The 23,819-nt window shown below is 43.3% G+C and overlaps 1 protein-coding gene across 2 annotated transcripts in view; it reads left to right on the forward strand.

The window, feature by feature from the left end:
* Positions 1 to 23,819, forward strand: part of TNFRSF13B (TNF receptor superfamily member 13B) — a 68,027-nt gene that overhangs the window by 11,476 nt on the left and 32,732 nt on the right. The window contains exon 1 of one of the 2 annotated variants that reach the window (XM_079797397.1): positions 17,708 to 17,840. The exons of the other annotated variant lie outside the window; for it this stretch is intronic. The gene's annotated coding sequence lies outside the window, so the exon portion shown is untranslated. Of the gene's footprint in view, positions 1 to 17,707; positions 17,841 to 23,819 lie in introns of those variants that run through there. 2 annotated transcript variants of the gene reach the window in all.

Here is a 23,819-nt window from a genome sequence, read left to right on the forward strand (position 1 = left end):
GTTTTGGTATTAGGGTGATGCTGGCTTCATAGAAGGAGCTTGGAAGTGTTCCTTCCACTTGAATTTTTTGGAATAGTCTGAGGAGGATAGGTTTTAGTTCTTCCTTGAATGTTTGGTAAAACTCTCCTGTGAAGCCATCAGGCCCCGGGCTTTTGTTTGCCGGAAGCTTTTTGATGACTGCTTCAATTTCGTCCATAGTTATTGGCCTATTGAGCTGTTTAGATTCTTCTTGATTGATTTTTGGAAGGTTATATTTTTCTAGGAATATGTCCATTTCCTCCAGGTTGTCCAGTTTGTTGGAATAGAGTTGTTCGTAGTATTTTGTAACAATCCTTTGTATCTCAGCGGGGTCTGTTGTTATTTCACCTCTTTCATTTCTGATTTTGTTTATTTGGGTCCTCTCTCTTTGCTTCTTGGTGAGCCTGGCTAGAGGTCCATCAATCTTGTTTATCCTTTCAAAGAACCAGCTCTTGGTTTTGTTGATCTTATGTATTGTTTCTTTGGTCTCTATGTCATTTATCTCCGCTCTGATCTTTGTTATTTCCTTCCTTCTGGTTACACTGGGCTTTTCTTGCTGCTCTTTTTCTAGCTCTTTGAGTTGTAGGGTTAAGTAATTTATTACCATTGTTTCTTGTTTTTTGCAATAGGCCTGTAGAGCTATGAACTTCCCTCTCAAGACTGCTTTCGCTGTGTCCCATAGATTTTGGATTGTTGTGTTTTCATTGTCATTTGTTGCCATGATGTTTTTTATTTCTTCCTTGATCTCTCTGGTGACCCAGTCCTTGTTTAATAGCATGCTGTTTAGTCTCCATGTGTTTGATTTCTTTGGATTGTATTTATTGTAGTTGATTTCCAGTTTTATGCCACTGTGATCTGAGAAGATGCTTGATATAATTTCTATCTTCTTGAATTTGAAGAGACTTTGCCTGTGACCCAGCATATGGTCTATCTTTGAAAATGACCCATGTGCACTTGAGAAGAATGTATATTCTGTGGCTTTGGGGTGAAATGTTCTGAAGATGTCAATTAATTCCATCTGGTCTAGTGAGTCATTTAGGATTGCTGTTTCTTTGCTGATTTTTTGTTTAGAGGATTTGTCCAGTGGTGATAGTGGGGTATTAAAGTCTCCTACTATGATTGTGTTGCTATTAATCTCTCCCTTGATATCCTCCAGGAGTTTTTTTATGTATTTGGGTGCTCCTATATTGGGAGCGTATATGTTTACCAGAATTATTTCTTCTTGTTGGATTTCTCCCTTTAGTATTATGAAGTGGCCTTCCTTATCTCTTGTTATGGCATTTACTTTGAGGTCTATTTTGTCAGATATAAGTATTGCTACCCCAGCTTTTTTTTCATTTCCATTTGCCTGAAAGATATTTTTCCATCCCTTCACTTTCAATCTGTGTGAGTCTCTTGTTCTGAGGTGGGTCTCTTGTAGACAGCATATATATGGGTCGTGTTTTTTTATCCATTCAGCTACTCGATGTCTTTTGATTGGAGCATTTAGTCCGTTTACATTTAAAGTTATTACTGAAAGGTATTTGTTTGCAGTCATATCTATTTTTGTGTCTGTATTCCTTCTTACCTGTTTATTTCTTCTTTTTACAGTATTCCCTTTAGCAATTCTTGCATTGCTGGTTTGGTGGTGATAAACTCCCTGAGGCTTTTTTTGTCTGCAAAGCTGCTGATTTCCCCTTCAATTTTGATTGATAGTCTTGCTGGATATAGTATTCTTGGATTCAGTCCTTTGCTTTGCAACACTTTGTATACCTCCTTCCATTCACTTCTAGCTTGTTGTGTTTCTGATGAGTAATCATTTGACAATCTGATGGGTGTTCCTTTGTAGGTAACTCTCTGTCTCTCTCTTGCCGCCTTTAGGATTCTCTCTTTATCATTTATATTTGCCATTGAAATTATGACATGTCTTGGTGTGGGTCTTTTGGGGTTGATCCTGCTTGGGACTCTCTTTACTTGCGTAACTTTTATCTTTCCCATATCCGGGAAGTTTTCTGTCATTATTTCTTCAAATAGATTTTCTAATCCCTGCTGCTCTTCTTGTCCTTCTGGCAGCCCTATTATACGCATGTTACTTCGTTTCATGTTGTCCCGAAGCTCCCTTAGGCTTTCCTCCTGCTTTTTAATTTTTTTCTCCAATTGCTGTTCAGCTTGAGCTTGTTTCTGTACCTGATCTTCTAACTCACTAATTCGGTCCTCTGCTTCTTGTAGTCTACTGTTGAAACTTTCCATGGTGTTTTTTATTGTAGCTATATCACTTTTCATTTCTTCCTGATTCTTGCATAAGTTGTTGATTTTCTCATCCATCCGATGTATAAATTCCATGACCATTACTCTGAATTCCTTTTCGGTCATGTTGCAAGCTTCATTTTCACTAATTTCCTTTCTTGGCGACTCCACATTTTCTTTCCTCTGTGAGTTATTTCGTTTCCCCATTCTGGCTATTACCAGAAAGCTCAAGCTTCTGTTTGCGTGGACCTGGGCCGTGTGCTGTGGGGACTTCGCTCCACCCTAGTTTCACTGAAGTGCTCTGACACTAGGACGTGTGGCTGTCTTTGGTTGGTGGGAACCAGACTTGCCCAGGATCAGTGTCCCCAGTGTTCTGTGTGGTCTCGTGTGCACATTTAGAATCAGGGGCCCTGTCTGCACCACACTGTTGGTATGTGCCGAGAATGAGATCCTTAGCATGTGCCAGGAGTCAGAGTTTCCCTGTGTCTGCACCAAGACTCGAGTGTCAAAGTCTCTGTTGCCTTGTGCGGTTTCTCGTTGAGAATCAGGGTCCCTGTGTGTGCACGCACCAACAATTGGGGTCACTGGCTCTTAGTGTGAATGCGCTGTGAGTCTGGGATCCCAGGCAGCTGTGTCCGGCGTGCCAAATTCCCTGAAGTGGAGCTGCGTCCTGTGTGTGCTCTCTCTGCTGAGCCAAACCGGCTAGAGCGCACTTTCTTAAAAACCTGAAGGTGAGCCGGCTCAGTGCACTCTCCCAAAGTCCCAGAAGGGGGGCAGAGTCCGTCCTGCGTGCCAAATTCCCCAAAGGGAAGCCCCTCTGTGCAGGCTCTTAAGAATCTCCGAAGGGGGAGCTGTGACCCGCGAGCCAAATTCCCCCAAATTCCCCGAAGGGGAGCCCTCTGTGCGCACTGACAGATTTCCCCGACGGGGAGCTGCTTCTGTCCCGTGCGCGAGCGCGCGCCAAGTTCCCTAAGAGGGAGCGCGTCCCTGCGCAAAGCTCGGCAGCTTGGGCCAGGGGCGGGTCTATCAGTTACTATGGCGCTGTCTGTGCGCGCTCCTGTGAGCAGCTAGGGCGAAGGGCGTGTCTATCAGTTACTATGGCGCTTTCCGCGCGCTGTGGGCGCTCAGCAGCTTGGGGGAGGGGCAGGTCTATCAGTTACTATGGCGCTATCAGCGCCTGCGAGGAGGGGGATAGGCTCTTTGACTCACGGAAATCTGCCGGGAAGTCTGGATTCTTGTTGTTTGTTTGTCTGAAGCTGTGATAGCAGTTCTCTGTCCCCGGTGGCTGCAGGGTCCTGGTTTGTGTCAGAAGCCAGGATCTGAGTCTCAGGCAGCTCTGTTTCTCAAGATGGCGTGGTCTCTGCGTCCGCACCAGCCGCCGAGAAGTGTCCGCTTTGTGCGCGGGGCTCCGCCGTCTAGGGCTGCCCTGTTCGGGAGCCCCTTGGAAGACCTGCAGAATCTAACTGACCCTATCTCATACACACACACACACCACACACATCTACACTCTCCTCTATGGGTTCCTCACTCACACTCTCTCTCTCCCTACCTTCCTGCCGGTCGCCATCTTTTTTTTCCGTAAATTACTATCTCTCTCTGGGCTTTCTTTAATGTGTTTTTTGTCATGCAGAAGTTTTTTGTGTCTATTTTATCAATCTTTTCTTTCATAGATTTTGGATTTTGTGTCATAGCTGAAAAGGCCTTTCAAAATAATTTTATCCTTTTTTTCATATTTAAATCTAGAGGCTATTTTTTTTTTTTAAGTAGGAGACAATTATTTTCTGTGCTGGTTTCTGGCCCACTTTGTCTGTATCAAGAATCCTTTCCCCTAAGTTTTGAAAGCAGAAGCCAGGCCCCAGCTGGTGTTGCTCAGTGGATAGAGCATCAGCCCATGGACTGAAGGGTCCCGGGTTAGATTCCAGTCAAGGGCATGCACCTCGGTTGCGGGCTCCATCCCTGGCCTGGGTTGGGGCGTGTGCAGGAGGCAACCAATCAATGTGTCTCTATTACATCGATGCTTCTCTCTCTCACTCTCTCTCTCTCTCTCTCTGTCTCTCCCCCTCCCTTCCACTCTCTCTGGAAATCAATGGGAAAATATCCTCAGGTGAGGATTAACAAAAACGAAAGCAGAAGCCAAGATTTCTGCCCCCCCTGCCCCCACAGGACACCCCTCCCCTTAGTTCTGTGTGAATGAAGGAACTGTAAGCTGCGAGGGAGCAGAATAAAACTCAGATATTATCCCGCCAGCGACCTTACAGGGCAAGGACACGGCCGCTTTCCAGCCCACAGTCCCACCGAGGACAGCTGTGTGCCATTGGTGAGCGTGTGCCCAGGGTCTGCTCTGTGCCGCTGCAGGGAGGCACTGGGTTCAGAGATGGATGAGACAATGTAAGAGGCCGAAGGGCTCCACCCTCAGATATCAAACTATAAACCAGGAGGCACCACGGGGTTGAGGTCCCCAGGCCCCAGACCATCCAGAAGGCCTGGGAGACTCCGGGGAGAGGCAGGGGACACCGCGTGGGAGTGTCTTTGGAAGGTTCTGATGCTTGAGCTACAAGCTGAGGCCTGGGGCACTGACCGATGTCACACACATGACTATAAATAACTGCTTTATCTGCGCCACTTACGTCAGAATGTGACTGCGCTTGGCAATCACGTCTTGGGCCAGTGGCACCTCCAGCGCACGCAGGTCCTGGAGAGCCTCTGTGCCGGGCAGCCTTCCCAGGAGGCTGTGCTGCGAGGCAGGGCTCCCCACCGGCTGTCACTGAACCACGGCCAACAGGCAAAAGTCACCCGGGCAGAACACTGAGAAGGCGACTGACTGGTTCTCCCCAGACCTGGTTCCTTCTGGTTCTGGCTGGAGATCCGGCGGGGCGGCCCACCCCGGGCCTCTGCACGTCCCTCTGGGGCGGGGTGGGCTGGCGGGGGCAGGACTCAGAGCTATTTTCAATATTTCAAAAAAGCCTGGTGAGAAGCCATATATAACCAGCTGAAATGAAAAGCCACCTTCTTCTCTTTCTTCTTCGGTCCCCCTCTCCTTCCCCCCTCCCTCCCCCCTCCCTTTCCCCCCCTCCACCCTCTCCTTCTCCTCCTCCTCCTCCTCCTTCCTTACGATGAAGAAACCAAGGCTGTGCAGGCCGTTGTCACTCTCCGTTCTCACTCTGTTTGTGAAAAGACGGCGGAGAAATCCCTCCTGCCTGGAAGCTTTTATTGCCTTTTCTTTCCAAGTCACACGGACAGTTTCTTGGCAAAACTGTCAGAGCGAGAATGAGGAGCCAACACTTACACGTCTGCTCCTCCCCGCGGGACCGCACCCGTCCGCTGGGCAGACGGACGAGCTGCCTTAGGCCCCGGCGGCCCTTGTATTCTCTCCGGACTTGGGCCCAGGCCTCGGCAGCCGGCGCAGCCTGTTTCAGGGAGGGTGCCAGCGACCAACGGGCGCGCTCAGGGTTACCCTTACTCACGTGCTCACGGCCACGCGAGGCAAAGCACTTGCCCTGGATAGGCGCTCGCTGTGGCCTTACCAACAGCAGCAGCCGCCATCTTCAGGTTTGGACACTGAGTTCCAAAGAGGTGACATTCAGCCCAGTCACCAGCTAGGAGGTGCTGGACCCGGGATCAGAGTCTGAGCTCCAACCATTGCTGCCCGGCGGCTGGACGGGGCTACGCTCAGAGTCTCAGAATAGAATACGCTTACACTGCTAGTTTTTTTTGTGTTTTTTTAAAATATATTTTTATTGATTTCAGAGAGGAAGGGAGAGGGAAAGAGAGATAGAAACATCAATGATGAGAGAGAATCATGGATCGGCTGCCTCCTACTGGGGATCAAGCCCACAGCCCGGGCACACGCCCTTTGACTGGAATTGAACCCCGGACCCTTCAGTCTGCAGGCCGACACTCTATCCACTGAGCCACACCAGCAAGGGCTTACACGGTTAGTTTTTACCTTTCACTGTTAGACATTCTGTATTGATTTCCTGGCTGACTCTTATATCACCCTCTGTATCCCACCACCTCCCTCCACCCGTGTCCACAGTGTAGGGTTGAGTTCGGTCCACGTAGACTGTGAGCAACCAACACAGGGCATGGTGCTGACCCCATGGTGGACACGGTGACCCCGGGTGGAGGCGGGAGGACCAGCAGACATTGCACCCAGACAGCCTGGCCTCTCTGCCCACACGAATGCCCTCGGGATTTTCCAGAGAATCCACAAACAACCGAAAGGGTCTTGAACCCCCCTAGCCACCTGGGTGCTCACGGACTGTCCTCTGTGCTGTCAGCTGTCAGTTCGCCCCAAATGGAAAGCCTTCTAGCCTGTTCTGCCCACTCCCTCCGCTCCCGTAGAAGCCTGTCGTTGCCTTTGCTCATTGACCATGGCCTTTCCGCCCGCACGTGACCCTATCGTTGTGGGAGCCCTGACCAGAGAGGCCAGATGTTCAAGGCCAAGGCCAGCTTCCCAGAGGCAGGTCAAAAGCAAGGACACAGCAGTCTTACTGCACCGCACAGGCATGCCCGGCTACACCCCAAAGACTGATGCCATGACTCGGGCAGGGAGCCTCTTTCGTCCAAGTTGGTGTAAAGGGTGCTGCTGCCAGCCGGTGCGAGGCTGCCGGCCAGACGACGTTGGTGGCGGCCAGCGCCTACGTGTCCTGCGCTGCTCAGGCGGCTACTGTGTTTGTATGGCTCCTGTTCGGAGGCTGCTCTGCAGGAACGATGTCATGTTAACCAGCCGGGGCGGCTGCCTGCTTTGTGGGACTTTACTTTGAAGAACTGCTCTGCCTAATGGTTCTTCAGTAGCGCTGGCCACTTGGACTGCAATGCAGACTCTCATGTGCATATGACTTCTCACATCTTCTCCGCCCAATACCTGGCATCCGCGAAGGTCCAGGTCCCCGCAGGGGAGCGGAGGCCCCACAAGAGTAGACATAATTCAAAGTCTCCGAGTTGTTCATTGACAATTGCTCACGTCCATGACAATGCTCACATCCATGACAATGCTCACGTCCATGACAATGCTCACGTCCATGACAATGCTCACATCCATGACAATGCTCACGTACATGACAATGCTCACGTCCATGACAATGCTCACGTCCATGACAATGCTCACGTCCATGACAATGCTCACATCTATGACAATGCAAGTGTGCTCCCACTCCCGGTCATTTCCCACAGCTGAAACCCCTCCGCTTTCTCGCGTGTTCATCTCTGTGGCAGACCCAGCGTGTCAGTGGCGCACACGGGCACTTACCCACGGCTCCCGGCTCCCGTGGAGGAGTGCCTCCTCTGTCTCAGACTTCAGCTGAGTTGGGCTCCCGCTAGGCCGCAGGCAGCTGTCCCTGGAGACTCGTTCCCATCGTTTGAGGAGTTCTGCCTGCACCTCTTTGCCAGCATGGACCCTGTTTCTCCCCCCTTCCTCCGCCTTTTGGTTACTCCCCAGATTGGATGGGACACATTCTCCAGGAGCTTACCAAGAAACAGTGTGTGGATGGAAGATACAGTTTTCAGATACTGTATGCCTCGTGTTTTTATTTGACCTCACACTTGATCGATAATATGTACTAGTATTATTCTAGACTGAAAATAATTTTCTATCTATTCCTACTGAGGATGGAGCCCACAACCCAGGCATGTGCCCTGACCAGGAATTGAACCATGAACTCCTGGTTCATGGGTCGACACTCAGCCACTGAGTCACCACCAGCCAGGCACATTTAATCATTTTAAAGTGTACAATTCAGTGGCATTAAGTGCATGTTCTATATTGTACTACCATCCCACCACTATCTATACCCAAACCTTTTTCATCAACCCAAACAGAAATTCTGTTCCCGTTAAACAATGTCCCTTTCCCCCTAGCTCCCAGGAACCTCCAACCTACTCTCCAACTCTAATCATGAACCAGTTACTCTGGTCATCTTCCACGTGGAATCAGTGTTTGTCCCTTGTGCCTGGCTTCTTTCATTGATGTCTTCACGGCTCGTCCTTATTGCAACCCGTGTCAGTACTTCACTCATCTTAATACTGAATAATAGTCACAGGTATATATCACATTGCATTTATCCTTTAATCTGTTGAACACTTGGGCATTCACTTTTTGACTGACTTGTGTAAATAATATTGCAAATATTGGTGCACAAGTACCTGTTTGAACCGCTGCTCTCAGGGTGTTGGATATACACCCAGGAGCGGAGTTGCTGTGTTTCACTGTTGGTGTCCCTCGTTAGGGCGTCATAATGCCGGGGTTCTTTTCCCAGCCTTACAAAGGGTTCAGCATTCTGGAGAAAGGGGCTGCGCGTAGATGATTAAGAAGGAGTTCAAAGACGAAAGATAGTTTTGAAAGGCTCTGGGGGTCAGAGGAGCTTCAGCTAAAGGGAACTGAAGACTCCTCCTTGTCTCAGGACCCCGTGCTTTTATCAAACACAATTTGTCCCAAGGCAAGGTGGAAATATACACTTCAAAGGGTAAGGTATCAAAGGGCACAGAAGCATTATCAGTTTGGGGAATAGCCTACAGCTGTTCAGGTGTTTGGCCAACAGGAGGCAATAAAATGCCCTGAGCTGTCTGGCAGTTAACAATCCTATTCAGGTTTGGGGGAAGTGCCTTTTAGCCATTTCCAACAGGTAAATTACATGTGTGGCTCACCCTTGTTGAGCCCCCCAAGTCCCATCAACCTTTTGATGGAACTCTTGTAATTATTACATGCTGGAATTGATTCTCAGCATCTCGCCTTTTTTGATTTTTAAAAATGTAACAAGAATGTATGTTTTAAGATTTTTAAATTCAACGGAAAGGACAGAGTTCTATCAAGTCCCTTTAAATTGCTGTCAGGCATTAAAGGAATTAGCCTGCAGTCAGTTTCTTTCTGGGCCCACAGTTCTTTGAGTCCCAATTTCAATGTCCAATAGTTTTGAGTCCCAATTTCAATGTCCAACAGTTCCTTATGTGCACATGTCAGCAATGATATTTCAGTTCTGGATAGTGGACAAATGGTGGTAATGCAGGTTCGACCCTCTCTGGTTTGGTCCTGGGCAACCTGCAGTGATGCACAGCTGCTGACTGCTAGCATGGCAAGGCGTCTTCACCATCTTTTCTGGACTGTTTCTCCTCTGTTCTCGGGGGCCACTGTTATTTCTATGGCTGGAGCAGTCCTGTCAATTCCTCTCTGGGATCCGTTGTTGCAGGAATCCACATGGTCTTGGAGGAGTTTTCTGGAAATATACAAACATATTCTCTACCAAAGGTTAATAAAGGAATCTTTTCTATAAATTAGATTTGGGATCCTTTATCATTTTTGCCCAAACGATTTTCCTTTGGCTTATTTTGACACCATGTGATTTTTCATGGGTTTCTTGCTATTAGCATTACAAATGAAAATTAATTTTCAAAGTAAAAAATTTTCTTGATGTAATTTACTTACAGGATATTTCTCCTTACAGGATATTATTCTACTATCCCCCTTTTTAAAATTTAAATATTAGGAGGCTTTTGGAAATTTTACAATGCAGTCTATATAACTTTTAATTTTTTGCACAAAAATATGACTGCTTTGGATTCATTGCATGTTAAACAATTTTACTATGAGATGAACCATCAATAAAAAATTTAGTTAATACTTCAGGAACAGTTTTTGTCCAGTACAATTAAGTTCTCTTGAATATTCACTTATTTCAATTAGCCAATTTAAATAAAAAAGAAATAAGGTTTATATTTTAACTTCACTTGTCCTAGATTATGGACAATAAATGACATTAATTAAATTTCTATAATTAGTCTTTGAGTGATTTTACATAAACTTTATTCAGGGAGGCAAAAACACAAATTATTTACTTCAGTTTATGAGGCCAAATTTATTGACTTTTAATTACAGTTCTTCAGATGTTTGAAGAAAACCTCTCTTTATTTCCTTCCAAAATAATTTTCAGGCTACAGAGTTTCATTTAAAAATCTTTGTCTTTCTTTACACCAAGCAACCTACAGGGCTACTGCTTGGCGCTCAAGCCTAGAGCCGAATACCTAGCTATATTACAAGTAACTTTACATAAAGTTGACTACTATTTTACTGTCAGATTTAACACTTTAACAACAATCTTAGTTTACACTGTAAATATTAGTGGAAGAGATTTCAAAATTTTTTAAATGTCTCCTTTTTATTAAATTTAGAATATTATTTTTTAATTTCTTTATTGATTAAGGTATCACATATTTGTCCTCATCCCCCCATTCCCATCCCACACCCCTCCCCACGCATGCCCCCACCCCCCTGTTGTCCTTAACCACTGGTTAGGCTCATATGCATGCACACAAGTCCTTTGGTTGATCTCTCCCCCCTACCCCACCCTCCCCTATCCTCCCTCTGAGGCCCGACAGTCCGATCGATGCCTCCTTGTTTCTGGGTCTGTTCTTGTTCCTCAGTCTATGTTGTTCATCATTTCCCCTAGATGAGTGAGATCATGTGCTACCAGAAATAGACTTATAAGAACCGAAAATGAGACAAGCAATAATGGTTATGCTGACAGGCAAATGAATCAGTCTGTAGTGAGTTTCTTTCTGGGCCAACAGTTCTTTTGAGACCCAATTTCAATGTCCAACAGTTCCTTATGTGTACATGTCAGCACTGACATTTCAGTTCTGGATGGTGGACAAATGGTGGTAATGCAGGTCCGACCCTCTCTGGTTTGGTCCTGGGCAACCTGCAATGATGCACAGCTGCTAACTGCTAGTATGGCAAGGTGACGTCAGCGTCTTCCATCTCTGTACTGCTTCTCTTCTGTCTTCATGGCTGGAGTAGTCCTATCGATTCCTCTCTGTTGCCGGAATCCACATGGTCTCACAGTTGTTTTCTGAAAATATACAAACATATTCTCGACCAAAAGTTAATAAAGGAATATTTTCTATAAATTTGACTTGGGATCCTTTTTCATTTTTTGCCCAAATGATTTTCCTCTGGCTTGTTTTGAACCATGTGTGTTTTTCATGGGTGTCTTGCTTTTAGCCTTACAATTAATTTTCTAAAGTACAAATTTTCTAGATGTAATTTACTTACAGGATATTTTTCCTTACATGATATTCTTCTACTATCCCCCCCCCTTTTTTATTTAAATATTAGGAGGCTTTTGAAAATTTTATAATGTAGTCTTTTTAAAAAATATATATTTTATTGATTTTTTACAGAGAGGAAGGGAGAGGGTTAGAGAGTTAGAAACATCGATGAGAGAGAAGCATCGATCAGCTGCCTCCTGCACACCCCCTACTGGGGATGTGCCTGCAACCAAGGTACATGCCCTTGACCAGAATCGAACCTGGGACCCTTGAGTCCACAGGCCGATGCTCTATCAACTGAGCCAAACCGGCTAGGGCTATAATGTAGTCTTGATAGCTTTTAAATTTTAATTTTTTGCACTATAATATGATGGTTTTAGGTTCATTACATGTTATGCAATTTTATCATGAGATGAACTACCAATAAAAATTTTAGTTAACACTTTAGGAACTGCTTTTTGTCCAGTACAATTAATTTTTCTAGAATATTTGCTTGTTTCAATTAGCCAACTTAAATTAGCCTGAAAACTTGACTATTATTTTACTGTCAAATTTATTACTCTAACAACAATCTTATTTTACCCTGTAAATATTAGTGGAAAGGATTATTTGCCTTCTTGAGTAGGCCCGGAGCATTCCTGGTGGTAGGCTGGATTTAGATATCAAAAACCCACTTCCCCACACCATGGGTACAAGACAACTCAAACAATTCTTGTTGCAGTGAGAGGGCATCTGCTGTCGGCCAAGTCTCTGTCTGTTACCCTGGTCCCGATTTGAGCTGGGCATGGGAAGTTAAGCAGCCATGGGGGCAGGAGACTTCCTTCAGAAGGGGTGAGTGTTCAGGCCCCTGCAAAGTTGGGGGGGTGAGGGTCTGTGCCCCACCTCTGTTGACCCCCAAGTTCTCTCCTGATGGCCCCTCTGCGACTGTGCCTGTCTTAGGTTGTTCCTTCCCTGAGGAATCTTACCCGTCTCTGGCTAATCAGCCATCCTCTGGGGCCAAGCAGGGTGATGTGAGGTTCAGTTCTGTCTCCTTGGTACCCTATGCCCCCGTGGCCTCCACGCCCAGCACCTACCGTGGGGTCCCCTCGCCTGCTGGCGGGGCCCCAGCACTGATGACATATCTTGGGGAACCCGGGTTTCTTCTCCAGGGAGAGCCCAGTTCGCCCCACTGGGCGAGAGACAGATCCATGGTACCAGTCATCACGAGGCTTCAACCTCGACATGAGCAGAAAGCTCAGGCAACAGCTGTGGGTAATTGGATTGTTAGAAGAGGGTCCCTCTTGGCCAAAAGGGGCTAATATAGAAAGCTCATGTGCCTTCCCAGGGGGCCCTCTACACAGTGGAAGGGATTAAATCCTTTCATGTCCTTTTTAAATTGCTTCCAGATATTCAAAGAATTAGTTTGTAAGTTTGCTTGGGATAATTGTATATTATGCTGTTGTAATTCTAAAATATCAAGAGATGTGTTACCTTTGTCTCTAAGCACCAAAAAGATGATTTTTTTATTGATCCCCAAGGGTGCGAGGTACTATTATAAGTAATGGGGGTAATCCAAATCTGGGGAAAATTTTAATGACTTTGTAGAATAATATCATGTAAGGATATTCTTTGCTATAGGCCATGGCAATTCCCTTTCAAACTGGCTGTCCATTTCTTTTTGTATAGACAAGGTCTTAGTTACATTTTCTGCACCTCTCCCAGGGGCAAGTAGTGATAGTAGTGACACCCTTTCTTTGGTGTCCACACAAGCCAGAAACCTCTCTTTAATTTTACACACAAAGGGGCATTGTTTTGATTTCGTGTCATACAAAAGGGAAGCTGGGTGGAGACCCCTGTGTATTTATACTTTCTTGCCCCACCCATGGTCCTCCTGGATAATCAAGGTGTTTGGTATTATTGGTGACTACATTAGTCAGGGGATCAGCCCACGTAAGGGGTCTTACCCATGAAGGGTCAGGAGAATAAGTCCAAAATACTTCCCCATTTCCCCAGGTAATATTACCGTACATCTGATGATTGCTAACATGGCTGGAAAGGCGTTCTTGTGCATTCTTGGGTTTCTGGTTACCTCACAATTTCTTCCCTGAGGTTTGACATTCTGATTGATGTTTCTTTGTCTCTGGATCTATTTTTTTTTCTATCAGTTTATGTTGTTCACTATATTCCACAAATGAGTGAGATCATGTGATATTTATCTTTCTCTGCCTGGCTTATTTCACTAATGTTCTCCATCTCCATCCATGTTGTTGCAAATGGTATGAGCTCCTTTTTTTTACCGCAGCGTAGTATTCCATTGAGTAGATGTACCACAGTTTTTTAATCCACTCATCTGCTGATGGGCACTTAGGCTGTTTCCAAATCTTAGCTATGGTGAATTGTGCTGCTATGAACATAGGGGTGCCTATATCCTTTCTAATTGAAATTTCTAGTTTCTTGGGATATATTCCTAGAAGTGGGATCACTGGGTCAAATGGGAGTTCCATTTTTAGTTTTTTAAGGAAACTCCATACTGTTCTCCACAGTGGCTGCATCAGTCTGCATTCCCACCAGCAGTGCACGAGGGTTCCTTTTTCTCCGCATCCTCGCCAGCACTTATCATTTGTTGACTTGTTGACAATAGCCATTCTGACAGGTGTGAGATGGTACCGCATTGTTGTTTTGATTTGCATCTCTCTGATGATTAGTGACTTTGAGCAGGTTTTCATATGTCTCTTGGCCTTCCTTCTATCTTCTTTTGAAAAGTGTCTATTTAGATCAGTTGCCCATTTTTTGGGTTGTTTATCTTCTTTTTGTTAAGCTGCATGAGTTCCCTGTAAAAGTTGGAGATTAAACCCTTATCGTTGATATCATTGGCAAATATGTTCTCCCATGCAGTGGGCTTTCTTGTTGTTTTATTGATGGTTTCCTTTGCTGAACAAAAGCTTTTTATTTTTATGTAGTCCCATTTGTTTATTTTCTCTTTAGCTTCCATTGCCCTAGGAGCGGTATCAATTAAGAAGTTCTTTCGGCATATGTCAGAGATTTTTCTGCCTGTGGATTCCTCTAGTATTTTTGTGGTTTCCCATCTTACGTTTAAGTCCTTTATCCATTTTGAGTTTATTTCTGTGTATGGTGTAAGTTGGTGGTCTAGTTTCATTTTTTTGCAAGTATCTGTCCAATTTTCCCAACACCATTTATTGAAGAGACTGTCTTGACTCCATTGTATGTTCATGCCTCCTTTGTCAAATATTAATTGAGCATAGCGATTTGGATCGATTTCTGGGTTCTCTATTCTATTCCATTCATCTATATGTCTGTTCTTGTGCCAATACCAGGCAGTTTCTTTGCTGATTTTTTGTCTAGATGATTTATCCAGTGATGTCAGTGGTGTATTAAAGTCTCCTACTATGATTGTATTGTTGTCGATCTCTCCCTTGATATCTTCCAGGAGTTATTTTATGTATTTGGGTGCTCCTGCATTGGGTGCATATATGTTTATGAGGGTTATATCCTCTCGTTGTATCGATTCCTTTATTATTATGAAGTGGCCTTCCTTATCTTTTGTTATGGCCTTTACTTTGAGGTCTATTTTGTCAGAAATAAGTACTGCTACCCCAGTTTTTTGGTGTGTTTTTTTTTTCATTTCCATTTGCCTGAAAGATGTTTTTACATCCCTTCACTTTCAATCTATATGAGTCCTTTTTTCTGAGGTGGGTCTCTTATAGACAGCAAATATATGGGTCATGTTTTTTTTTTTTATCCACTCAGCCACTTGATGTCTTTTCATTGGAGCATTTAGTCCGTTTACATTTAAAGTTATTATTGAAAGGTACTTGTTTGTAGCCATTTTTATTTTTTGAGACTGTGCTCCTTCTTACCTTTTTCTCTCTTCTTTTTACACCAGTCCATTTAGCATTTCTTGCATTGCTGTCTTGGTAGTGATAAACTTTCTTAGCATTTTTTGTCTGTAAAGCTCCTTATTTTCCCTTCAATTTTGAATGATAACCTTGCTGGATAGAGTATTCTTGGATTCAGTCCCTTGGTTTGCATCACTTTGTAGATTTCCTTCCATTCTTGTCTGGCCTGATATGTTTCTGTTGAGAAATCATTTGATAATCTAATGGGAGTTCCCTTGTATGTAACTCTCTGTCTCTCTCTTGCAGCCTTTAAGATTCTCTCTTTGTCCTGAATATTTGCCATTGTAATTATGATGTGTCTTGGTGTGGGTCTTTTCGGGTTCATCCTGTTTGGGACTCTCTGAGCTTGTGTGACCTTTTTTTTTTGGCCACTTCAGGGAAGTTTTCTGACATTTCTTCGAATAGTTCTTCTAACCCTTGTTCTTCTTCCTGTTGTTCTGGCACCCCTATTATTCGTATGTTGCTTCGTTTCATGTTGCCTCATAGCTCCCTTAGGCTCTCCTGTCTTTTAATTTTTTTCTCTAATTGCAATTCAGTTTGGCTGTGTTTTGCTTCCCTGTCTTATAGTTCACTAATTCAGTCCACCGCTTCTTCTAGTCTACTGTTGAAACTTTCCATGGTGTTTTTTATTGCAGCTATATCACTCTTCATTTCTTCTTGATTCTTACATAAGTTGCTGATTTTTTCATCCATTTCTTCTTGACTCTTGCATAAGGTGTTAATTTTTTCTTCCATCCGATTTATGAACTCTATGACCCTTATTCTGAATTCTTTTTCTGACATATTGCATGCCTCTGTTTCACTTAGCTGCTTTTCTGGCAATTCCTCGTTTTCTTTCCTTTGGGGTATCTTTGTTTACCCATTTTTTGGTTTCACTGACTGATCTAGATGTCGAGCTGTACAGGGGCTACTCCGTGGGTGGCAGTAGCTTCTCTGGCTGCAGTTGCTCCTTGGGCGGTTATGGTAGCAGCTGCTTCTCAGTTGGCAGCGGTTTCTCTGGTGGGTGCTGTTCGCAGCAGTGGTGCCTCCTCTGGCTGGTGGGGGAGGCTGCTCATATAGCTGCTGTTCCTTGGGCGGGGGTGGGCTGATTATGAGGTTGCTGTGGAACTGGCTGCTCCCACAGCTGCTGCTCCTTGGACAGGGGCAGGCCACGTGAAGCTGCTGCTCTTAGGCCTGTGGCCGGTTGTTTGCGGGTCTGCTGCTCCTTGGATAGGAGCGGGCTGGTCACGTGTCTGCTGTTCACGTGGTTGCAGTGCCCTGAGCTAAAGCGTTGGTCCGATCAGAGGGGAACCTGCTTCCGAACTCACTGGAGCCTGCTCCCTGGGCAGCTGGAGCCTGCGCCCTGGGCAGCTGGAGCCTTATTGACTGTGGGTTCACAGCCTAGGTAGTGTGTCCCTGGCAGGGGTGGCTGTAGAGTCCCAGGTGTTATCTGAGGGCTCTCTGGTTGGAGTTGAGGTTGGGAATCCGGTTACAGCAGCTCTCCCCCTTCAAAAAGTCTAGGCCCCTTAGGACAAGCTGGCCTTCCAGTACTGTTTGCAATGGTAGCAGAAGCTGCCTAGTTAAGCAAGCCTGATTAGCCTGCCCCTGAATGTACTGTGGGATCTAACTGTGCCTCACTCACTCACTTACACACAGATACCCCACCTGACCACACACTCCTCTTTTACTCCCTCACTCACTCATGCTCTTTCCCTCACTGCCAGATTCTTCCTGCCTCTGTAGTTAGGTCTGGGGTGTTGTTGCCCCTTTAGTTGATGGAGTTTCCTCTCCAGGTGTCTGGTTATGTGGCTTGGCTCAAGCCCCTTGGCCTGACCGGATAAAATTCACCTCAACAAGACACAGCACCGAGGGAACTAAGCACAAACATACTCACAACACCAATAACCCCAATGTAAGTGACCACCTGAGAAAAGAGAGATAGGGCAGAGGAAAGAGAGCACAAATGCTATGGAGGAGAGTGAAAAAGATATGGGATAAAAGACAAAGGAATAAGAGGATTGGGGCAGAATCTGTAAAGGCTGAGCTTGTATAGTGAAAATAAGATTAAGAATTGGATGAATATGGGGAGGACCTCAATTTAGTATTGAGGAAGTAGAAAGGGAATAAGTGGATGAGACAAAAGCAAATGAGAAGAAAAAATAATAAATTTACTAAAAAAAATGATTTCAAAATGGTATAAGAAATTTAAAATAGCAAATAAAAAATAGTGATGAAAAATAATGCGAACAGAAATAAAATAAACAACAAACCAAAACAGGAAAACAAAAAAGAAAAGAAGAAAGAAAGGAAGAAAAAGAAAAAGAAAAAAGGGATAATAAAGTAAAAGTGAAAAAAAGTGGGGTGTTTTCCTTTGGCTGACTTATGATTCCATTTGTCTGTACTGTTCTGTTTGTCAGTTTCCAGTTGCTGGGGCTAAAGATAACTCTTTAGGCCCATCCTATGTCCTCAGGGGGTATTCAGATTCCTTGTATTACTCAAGGTGTGGTCTGGGTGTGGCTATATTGGTTGCCTGGAGACTGGAGGGAGGGGCTATCTCTCAGGAGAAAATGGTCACCAGGTTTTAGGTGACTCAGCACTAGATCCGCCACCACCTCCCATGGATCGCCAGCCTACTCTCCCCAGACTCCACAAGCCCACACCTTCTCCCCTCAGCCATGGGTAAGTGTCTGTATCTGAAAGGTCCCACGAACCAGGTTTCAGTAACTTTCTTAGAAGACTTAATCAAATTGCTTACAAAGACATTGGCTTATTCAAATGGAGAGGTTGGCCTTTGCTGTTTCAAGATGGCGGCCCCAAGGGGAGTGGCAAGCCATGTGGCCATCATGGCAGCTGTCTAAACTGTTCTTTGACAGAAAAGATGGTTTGTTTATTCTCACAATAAACAAGGGAAGAGCAAGACAAACAGAAATTTCACTAGCTGTTTCTGATTTTTTTATATAACTTAACTTATATGACCTTGATTATATTTTTAAAAAGCTAATTTATAAAGTAATTTAAGTAGGTATCTTCATTTAAAAAGTCAAAGCAAGTAAATTTAGTAAATGTTTACTTCTGATTCACAAGGCGCCAAACGCTGCCCCACCTCCAGCCTAATTAAAAATGCAGGTGGCTAGAGGCTTTTTTGTTATTTAATCCCATCTGTTGGATTTAAAGAAATATTTAGTTACTTATTTTTTGCCCTTTTTAGAGGCCAAAACCTTCATAACATTATAAGTGAAATATAGTTATTAATTTTTATATGATAAAGTTTTTCATGCAATTTCAAGTATATTAGATCCGTTTAATTTCAAAAATATTTACTTTAAGAAGAGAGAATAACTTCTTGAAAAGATTTCAAGGCCCGTGAAAATGTCTCAAAATTATTCCTCAGTTACAGCCTTGAAATTTTAACTTGGAAAAATGATCAAACATATATCTATATATGATTTAAAGATTGTAATACTTTTTATAATTATCTTAAAATATCAATTAAATTTAAACTGGTCTTTATATTAAAACTAGTAGCCCATTTGCAGGAAGAATCCTGCAAGCGGCCACTGCAGCCGCGTGCGCTGCCGCTGCCGCTGCCACCACCATTTCGGCCGCTGCCGCCTGCCCCGCTCCGCCCCGCTCCGCCTCACTCCGCCCAGCCCGGGCTTTCCCTCTGGCAGCCACCTTGCTTTCAGCTTTTCCTCCCTCTTCCTTCTAAGTTGTCTTTAGTCTTCACTCCTCCCTCCCTCAGCGTATGCAAATTAACCGCCATCTTTGTTGGGTAATTTGCATACTCGCCCTGATTGGCTGGTGGGCGTGGCTTTGGTGTGTCGAAGGTGCGGTCAAATTGCATATTACTATTTTATTAGGTAGGATTTTGGTTGAGAGCACAGAATTAATCCTTTTTCTTAATTAGACCAATAAACAACATTTTGAATTCCTAGTATCAGAGAAAACACATTTTATTTTCTTCAAAAATAAATTTTTACACTTTAGGCATTTAATTACCACAATTACATTTTGTCCCAATTTGATTTGACCATTAAACTTTTAGAGCTGGTGAGTCAAATATTTAGCAGTTCTTATATTAATTACACTTTACATTTTTTAAGAATAAATTTCAAAAATACAGGACATGATCAATTAATAGATTTAATACTGTCCTCTAGGTTTTTTCATAAGGAAGCAAACTTCCAAAATTTTAAGCCTCCAAACCTACTTTTCTTCTTAAAGATGGCAAAACAGGTTTGGTCTATTCAAATGTAAATTACCACATTCCTCCTTTAAGATGGCTGCTGGTGGGAAGCCTGATTTCAAATGAGCCACATGTTTTTTCTTTAAGAGTTTGCTGTCCATGGAAAACTACTGGCGGGAAACTGGCTTACCTGTCTGCTGGGGGAAGGGTGATCACCCCTTCCTCCATTAACAAAGGGTGTAGCCCTTTATAATTAATTGATCTTTATAATTAATACATTATTTATCTATATTACAACAATTTCTTTGAGATTCTAGAGTCAATTATAATTATTTTAAAGCATTTTCTTTTAACGGATACCGTATTTTCTGGCGTATAAGACGACTGGGCGTAAAAGACGACCCCCAACTTTTCCAGTTAAAATATAGAGTTTGGGATATACCCGCCCTATAAGATGACACCTGGCATATAAGACGACCCCCGACTTTTGAGAAGATTTTCCTGGGTTAAAAAGTCGTCTTATGCGCTGGAAAATACGGTAATTTACTGATTTTCTTGAAGGCCTTAAAATTAACTTTTGAACACACTTCATTAGCATTTTAAAAACTACTCTTTATTATGGAAATGCCAGTCTCACTGCTGGAACCTCGCCTAAATTCTTCTGGGTCAAATTCACCATCTTTCTTAGGAAAAAACCAGTCTTGGGTGTTTCATTTCTGTAGCCCTTGTAAAGAGTCAAGTCCAGTTTAAGACCTATCTAATATCCGAAATCGGACCATGCGCACATTTTGTCCCAAACACATTTCTCTTTACACATGCACAGATATCCCAGATGCATTTCTAAATTTTGTAAAAGTTTTCATGCTGCCGAGACCAGTTTGGCTCAGTGGATAGAGTGTTGGCTTGCGGACTGGAAGGTCCCAGGTTTGATTCCAGTCGAGGGCATGTACCTTGGTTGCGGGCACATCCCCGGTAGGGGGTGTGCAGGAGGCAGCTGCTCGATGTTTCTCTCTCATCGATGTTTCTAGCTCTCCCTTCCTCTGTGTAAAAAATCAATAAAATATTTTTTTAAAAGTTTTCATGCTGAAAAGGGTACTGGGAGAGTGGGCTTCCATATTGGATTGCCACGTGTCTCCCTTCCCCCACATCCTGCTTGCTTTTGGGGGAAGAATTTCAGTAACAGATCTGGCTGCATTTCTTTTCATTCTTAATAGATAAAGACAGATCTTAAAATTTTTCTTTTTTCATTTTCCAAAGTAATTACTAGCACCCAAGGTGACCTTTGCCAAATTTTGCATTTCCCTGCGAGTTCTTCTATAATTTTTAAACAAAACATTGAGTAATCTCTTGGGGAGAGAGCGGCCTTAATCTCTCTAGCGGCCCAGTCTCTCCTCTCCAGGAGCAGAGGAGCTGGTGGCTTTTTAGAAATTACAGATTTTCGATCCTCAAAACAAGTTAGGTTTTTCATGATTTGAACAAGAAACCATATTAAAGATGACCATGGTACTCTTTTTTCAGCCTGATTTTAAAAAGAACCTTTAGATATTCCAATTTCTTTATAATTTTGCCTTTTGACCAAATTTTTCCCCATAATAATCTGACTTAAACACAAAGTATCACTCATGCACTTGCGGATCCAAGGGGTTCCGAAGCTGACATGGGCTCTACGCACAGTGAACTTTACCATCCACTCAGGCGAATCCTTCTTTCTCCAGAAGCGCTCCATTAATATTGGTACTTCCAGGGTTAGGTCCCACGTTCAGGCACCATAAATGCTAGTGTCCCTCATTAGGGCATCATAATGCCGGGGTTCTTTTCCCAGCCTTACAAAGGGTTCAGCATTCTGGAGAAAGGGGCTGCGCGTAGATGATTAAGAAGGAATTTAAGGACGAAAGATAGTTTTGAAAGGCTTTGGGGGTCAGAGGAGCTTCAGCTAAAGGGAACTGAAGACTCCTCCTTGTCTCAGGACCCCGTGCTTTTATCAAACACAATTTGTCCCAAGGCAAGGTGGAAATATACACTTCAAAGGGTAAGGTATCAAAGGGCACAGAAGCATTATCAGTTTGGGGAATAGCCTACAGCTGTTCAGGTGTTTGGCCAACAGGAGGCAATAAAATGCCCTGAGCTGTCTGGCAGTTAACAATCCTATTCAGGTTTGGGGGAAGTGCCTTTTAGCCATTTCCAACAGGTAAATTACATGTGTGGCTCACCCTTGTTGAGCCCCCCAAGTCCCATCAATCTTTTGATGGAACTCTTGTAATTATTACATGCTGGAATTGGTTCTCGGCATTTCACATTCTGAGAAACTTCCAAACTATTTCCATTGTGGCTGCACCATTTTACATGCCCATGACGGTTCCGATTTCTCCACATCCTCTCCAGCAGTTGTCATCCGCCCCCCTTCCCATCCCCCGTTTTTTATAATAGTTGTCCTAATGTGTGTGAAGTAGTGTTTCATTGTGGTTTTGCTGATGACTATGTTGAGTATTCTTTGTATACTCATTGATAACTGTACATCATCTTTGGAGAAACATTGATTAAGGTTTTTCGCAGTTTTGACATGAGTTGTTTGTTTTTTTATCATTGAGTTTTAAGAATTATTTACATATTCTGGATATTGATTCCTTATCAGAGATATGATTTGCAAATACTTGCTCCCATTTTGTTAGTTGTCTGTTGATAGTATCCTTTGATACAGAAAAGTTTCTAATTTTAATGTAATCCAATTTACCTACCGTATTTTCGGGCGTATAGATTTTCCTGGGTTAAAAAGTTGTCTTATACGCCGGAAAATAGGGTAGTTGTCACAGCCAAAGTATCATTGTCAAATGTAATGCATGAAGATTCCCCCTGCTTTCTCCTAAGTTTTATAGTTTTCCCCTAAGTTTAGGACTTTTACGTATGTGACTGTAATTTTTGCATATGTTGTAAGGTAAGGGCCAGCATCACTCCTTTGCATATGGAGACCTAGTGTTCCTGGCACCATTTATTGAAAACACTGTCCTTTTCCTTTGAAAGGTTGTGGCAGCCCTGCTGAATCAGTGGACTATATATGTGAGAATTCATTTCTGGGTTCTATTCTATTTCATTGGTCTGTGTGTCTGTTAATTCTAGTATCACACTATTTGCTTTAGCTTGTAGTAAGTTTTGAAATCAGGAAGTGTGAATTCTCCAAATCTGTTGCTGTCTTCTTCAAGATTGTTTTTGGCTTATTCGGGGTCCCTTGCAATTACATATGAATTTTTAGAATGCAATTTTCTGTGTAAAAAAGCCATTGGAATTTTTTTAGGAATTGTATTGATTCATAGATCACTATGGGCAGTTTTGTTAAGTCTTCCAATCCATGAGCATGGGAAGTCTTTTATTTAGGTCATTAATTTCAGCAATGTTTGGTAATTTTTAAGGTATACTTTTTTCACCTTGGTTCAAGTTACACAAAAGTATTTTATGCTTTTGTAAATGGAATTATTTTCTTAATTTCCTCTTAAGATTGTTCATTGCAAGTGCATTCATAAATACAACTGATTTTTGTGTTGATTTTTTAATCCTGTAACTTTACTAAATTATCTTATTAGCTATAACAGCTATTTTGTGTGTGTGATTTTTAGAGATTTTTACATATAGTATTATGTTATCTGTGAACAAATATTTTATTTTCTCCTTTCCAATGTGGATATGTGTTAATTCTTCCTTAAATGTTTGACAGAATTCACCAGTGAAGTTGTCTGCTCCTGGGCTTTTTTGTTAGGAACTTTTCAATCTGATTCAATCTTCTTATTGTTATAGGAATATTCAGATATTCTCTCTTCAAGTGTAAGTTTTTGTAGATTGAGTGTTTCTAGGAAATTGTACATTTATCTAAATTATCTAACTTGTTGGTATATAATTGTTCATAGTTCTTTCTTACAATCTGTAAAATGTCTCAACTTCCATTTATGATTTACTAATTTGTCCTGTCTCTTTTTCTATTTTTTATATCTTTATAGTTTCGAGTATTACATATCTCCCCCTCCCCCCTTCCATTGACCTCTTCTAGCCTGCCCCCACCCCCTGCCCCAGGCCTTCACCACACTATTGTCTGTGTCCATGGGTTATGCATATACCCATATAAGTCCTTTGGTTGATCTCTTCCCACCCACCCACTCACCCCCACCTTCCTTCTGAGATTCATCAGAAGGATGAATTCTTGCTTCTATGTCTCTGAATCTATTTTGTTCATCAGTCTATTTTGTTACCAGGCCTTTGTGAATTGAGATAATTAGGTGTTCTCTTTGCTTCTTAAATTTGAGAATCCAGATTTTTCCATAGTCTCAGGAAGTTCTTGTCAACTATCATTTGAGTAGGCTCTCTGCTCCCTTCTCCAGGTCTTCTCCTGGTATACCCATTATTCTTACGTTGCTCTTTCTGATGGAGTCAGATAGTTCCTTCAGAGTTCTTTATTCATTTACTAGAGGCCCAGTGCACTTTGGTGG

Source organism: Cnephaeus nilssonii (genome assembly GCF_951640355.1).
Source record: "Cnephaeus nilssonii genome assembly, chromosome: 19".
NCBI lineage: Eukaryota > Metazoa > Chordata > Mammalia > Chiroptera > Vespertilionidae > Cnephaeus > Cnephaeus nilssonii.